The 5,000-nt window shown below is 36.3% G+C and overlaps 1 protein-coding gene across 1 annotated transcript in view; it reads left to right on the top strand.

Annotated features, from left to right (window-relative positions):
• Positions 1-86: 86 nt before the first annotated feature.
• The window catches only part of lipf (lipase, gastric), a 21,894-nt gene continuing 16,980 nt past the window's right edge, over positions 87-5,000 (top strand). Inside the window, exon 1 of the mRNA XM_031312237.1 lies at positions 87-168. The gene's annotated coding sequence lies outside the window, so the exon portion shown is untranslated. The remainder of the gene's footprint in view (positions 169-5,000) is intronic.

The raw sequence follows: 5,000 nt of genomic DNA, 5'->3' as shown, positions 1-5,000 counted from the left end.
TTCGGTCTCTTTTCAGGTTTGTTTCCTAAAAAATAAGAGCGTCTTCTTTTTTTTTTTTTTTGGACCAATCACAGAGAGGTACTCCCTCTGACGTCACCGCCGAGCTCTTCCGGCCGTTAGTTCCAACAGACGGGAGAGTTTAAAGATCAACACAGCCGGACGGACACGGTGAGTAACTCAAGATAACATTATTAATGCGTTATTAACTGTGTTATTACCTCTGTAAACGGCCCTAAACTGTTCCGCAGGCTTCTGTAGCGATGTGTAATACACGCTGTCATATATTTAAACATGTTTTAGAGAGTTATTAGTGTTGATCTGACAGAAAAAGCTCCGAAAACAAGAAAACTAGCCTGAAAAACCGGTTTATAACGGAGGGAAACATGATGGAAGATTAGCTTAAATGAGGCTTAAAGTCAGCCTGAAGCAAACGGTAAACTAGCAGGAAAATAGTCTCAATAATTCATGTTAATGTGGTCTAAAGGAGGTTAAAACCAGGCTGTAAACAGGCTGAATGTTAAGCCAGAAAACAGAAGAGAAACAGCCAGAAACAGGCTATACACGAGACACAGAAGATGTTAAAACAGTCAGAAATATGTGGTTAGCTCAGGTTTATAACAGCAGAGAAACGGGAGGGAAACTAGCTGGAGAACAGTCTAAATAGGTGATGTTAATGTGGTCTAAAAGACGTTAAAACCAGGCTAAAGGTCAGGGTTATATGGAGGAAAAAAACTGGGAGAAAGTGACAAAAAAATTGGAAGAAAGTGACAAAAAAATTGGAAGAAAGTGACCAAAAAAAATTGGAAGAAAGTGACAAAAATATTGGAAAGAAAATCGACAAAAAAAACTTGACAAATTGACAAAAACATCATAAAAAAAACGGCAAAAAAGTGACAAAAAAACATCTAAAACATCGCCAAAGGTGAGAAATACTTGTTTAAAGAAAGTGACTAAAACATTATAATAAAACTGATAAAAACGTGGAGAAAAGTGTAGAAAAAGAAACAACAAAATGTCTAAATTTGGACCCAGGAACCCCAAAGTGTCCGGTGGACGGGGTTAAAACAGGATTATATCAGCTGTTCTGACTCAATGACTCAGCAGTAACATCTGCATTAACATCTGGAGCAGCAGCTGCAGCAGCGCTGGACTCACTCAGTCACAAGTTCACATTTATGGCTTTTTCTCTACTTTATTTGGGTTTTTTTTTGTCACTTTTCGTCTTTTTTTCGCCGTTCTTCTTGACTCTTTGTTTTGACTTCTTCTTTTAGTTGAGCTGTGACACGGAGACAGAAACGGGAAGCAGCTCATTGATCCTCTCACTGACCTCTAAACCAGGCTAAAGTTCAGGGTTATATGAGGTCTGAAAACAGGAGAAAAACTCCCAGAAAGTTGACATAAATATGACCCAAAACAGGCTGAAACATGATGTAAATATGGTATAAAACAGGCTGAAACATGATGTAAATATGGTATAAAACAGGCTGAAACATGATGTAAATATGGTATAAAACAGGCTGAAACATGATGTAAATATGGCATAAAACAGGCTGAAACATGATGTAAATATGGTATAAAACAGGCTGAAACATGATGTAAATATGGTATAAAACAGGCTGAAACATGATGTAAATATGGTATAAAACAGGCTGAAACATGATGTAAATATGGTATAAAACAGGCTGAAACATGATGTAAATATGGTATAAAACAGGCTGAAACATGATGTAAATATGACATAAAACAGGCTGAAACGTGATGTAAATATGGCATAAAACAGGCTGAAACGTGATGTAAATATGACATAAAACAGGCTGAAACGTGATGTAAATATGGCATAAAACAGGCTGAAACATGATGTAAATATGGTATAAAACAGGCTGAAACGTGATGTAAATATGGCATAAAACAGGCTGAAACGTGATGTAAATATGGTATAAAACAGGCTGAAACGTGATGTAAATATGGTATAAAACAGGCTGAAACGTGATGTAAATATGGCATAAAACAGGCTGAAACGTGATGTATATATGGTATAAAACAGGCTGATGTAAATATGGTATAAAACAGGCTGAAACATGATGTAAATATGGCATAACTTTGGCTCAGAGGAAGTCCAAATACGTGATGTTAATGTGGTCTAAAAGAGGTTAAAACCAGGCTATAGTTCAGGGTTATATGAGGCCTGAAAACAGGAACCCCAAAGTGTCTGGTGGACGGGGTTAAAACAGGATTATATCAGCTGTTCTGACTCAATGACTCAGCAGTAACATCTGCATTAACATCTGGAGCAGCAGCTGCAGCAGCACTGGACTCACTCAGACACAAGTTCACATTTATGGCTTTTTCTCTACTTTATTTGGGTTTTTTTTTGTCACTTTTCGTCTTTTTTTCGCCGTTCTTCTTGACTCTTTGTTTTGACTTCTTCTTTTAGTTGAGCTGTGACACGGAGACAGAAACGGGAAGCAGCTCATTGATCCTCTCACTGACCTCTAAACCAGGCTAAAGTTCAGGGTTATATGAGGTCTGAAAACAGGAGAAAAACTCCCAGAAAGTTGACATAAATATGACCCAAAACAGGCTGAAACATGATGTAAATATGGTATAAAACAGGCTGAAACATGATGTAAATATGGTATAAAACAGGCTGAAACATGATGTAAATATGGCATAAAACAGGCTGAAACATGATGTAAATATGGCATAAAACAGGCTGAAACATGATGTAAATATGGCATAAAACAGGCTGAAACATGATGTAAATATGGTATAAAACAGGCTGAAACATGATGTAAATATGACATAAAACAGGCTGAAACATGATGTAAATATGGTATAAAACAGGCTGAAACATGATGTAAATATGGTATAAAACAGGCTGAAACATGATGTAAATATGGTATAAAACAGGCTGAAACATGATGTAAATATGGTATAAAACAGGCTGAAACATGATGTAAATATGGTATAAAACAGGCTGAAACATGATGTAAATATGGTATAAAACAGGCTGAAACATGATGTAAATATGGTATAAAACAGGCTGAAACATGATGTAAATATGACATAAAACAGGCTGAAACATGATGTAAATATGGCATAAAACAGGCTGAAACGTGATGTAAATATGACATAAAACAGGCTGAAACGTGATGTAAATATGGCATAAAACAGGCTGAAACATGATGTAAATATGGTATAAAACAGGCTGAAACGTGATGTAAATATGGCATAAAACAGGCTGAAACGTGATGTAAATATGGTATAAAACAGGCTGAAACGTGATGTAAATATGGTATAAAACAGGCTGAAACGTGATGTAAATATGGCATAAAACAGGCTGAAACGTGATGTATATATGGTATAAAACAGGCTGATGTAAATATGGTATAAAACAGGCTGAAACATGATGTAAATATGGCATAACTTTGGCTCAGAGGAAGTCCAAATACGTGATGTTAATGTGGTCTAAAAGAGGTTAAAACCAGGCTATAGTTCAGGGTTATATGAGGCCTGAAAACAGGAACCCCAAAGTGTCTGGTGGACGGGGTTAAAACAGGATTATATCAGCTGTTCTGACTCAATGACTCAGCAGTAACATCTGCATTAACATCTGGAGCAGCAGCTGCAGCAGCACTGGACTCACTCAGACACAAGTTCACATTTATGGCTTTTTCTCTACTTTATTTGGGTTTTTTTTTGTCACTTTTCGTCTTTTTTTCGCCGTTCTTCTTGACTCTTTGTTTTGACTTCTTCTTTTAGTTGAGCTGTGACACGGAGACAGAAACGGGAAGCAGCTCATTGATCCTCTCACTGACCTCTAAACCAGGCTAAAGTTCAGGGTTATATGAGGTCTGAAAACAGGAGAAAAACTCCCAGAAAGTTGACATAAATATGACCCAAAACAGGCTGAAACATGATGTAAATATGGTATAAAACAGGCTGAAACATGATGTAAATATGGTATAAAACAGGCTGAAACATGATGTAAATATGGTATAAAACAGGCTGAAACATGATGTAAATATGGTATAAAACAGGCTGAAACATGATGTAAATATGGTATAAAACAGGCTGAAACATGATGTAAATATGGTATAAAACAGGCTGAAACATGATGTAAATATGGTATAAAACAGGCTGAAACATGATGTAAATATGGTATAAAACAGGCTGAAACATGATGTAAATATGGTATAAAACATGATGTAAATATGGTATAAAACAGGCTGAAACATGATGTAAATATGGTATAAAACAGGCTGAAACATGATGTAAATATGGCATAAAACAGGCTGAAACATGATGTAAATATGGTATAAAACAGGCTGAAACATGATGTAATTATGGCATAACTTTGGCTCAGAGGAAGTCCAAATACGTGATGTTAATGTGGTCTAAAAGAGGTTAAAACCAGGCTATAGTTCAGGGTTATATGAGGCCTGAAAACAGGATTAAACAGGCTGAAACTTCACGTACTTGTGACCTAAAAGCTGTTATAAACAGCCTCACATCAGCGAGGTCATCGAGTGTTTTCAGTCAAATGATTTTCACCCTTTTTAATATGATTTGAACGACTTCTCAGAGAAACTAGCCGCTGCTTTCAGTCAAAGTGTCTCCTGATCTTCATCACATCACCACAGCGTCAATGAGATCCATTCAGACGTTAAAAACAGGATTATATCAGCTGTTCTCAACGACTCAGCAATAACTTAGATAACCCCCAGCCCTGGTTGGATTATCACTTAACCTCCCGTTGGCCCCGTTTACCCAAACTTTCTACATCACAACTACGACAACAGAACACAGGAAAAATCTGCAAAAACATTTATTTATTTATTTTTTTACCGCTGGAAAAAGTGACAAAAAAAAGTGACAAATTGACAAAAACATCATTAAAAAACAGCAAAAAAGTGACCAAAAATTGGAAGAAAGTTCAAATAAGACATCAGTTAAATTAACAATAATTCACCCATGTGTAAAAAAAAATCTCATACATC

The sequence above is a fragment of the Sander lucioperca genome, chromosome 22, assembly GCF_008315115.2.
Source record: "Sander lucioperca isolate FBNREF2018 chromosome 22, SLUC_FBN_1.2, whole genome shotgun sequence".
NCBI classification, from domain to species: Eukaryota; Metazoa; Chordata; class Actinopteri; order Perciformes; family Percidae; genus Sander; species Sander lucioperca.
Note: the sequence above shows the minus strand (reverse complement) of the source record. Positions and strands in the feature narration are given on the sequence as shown.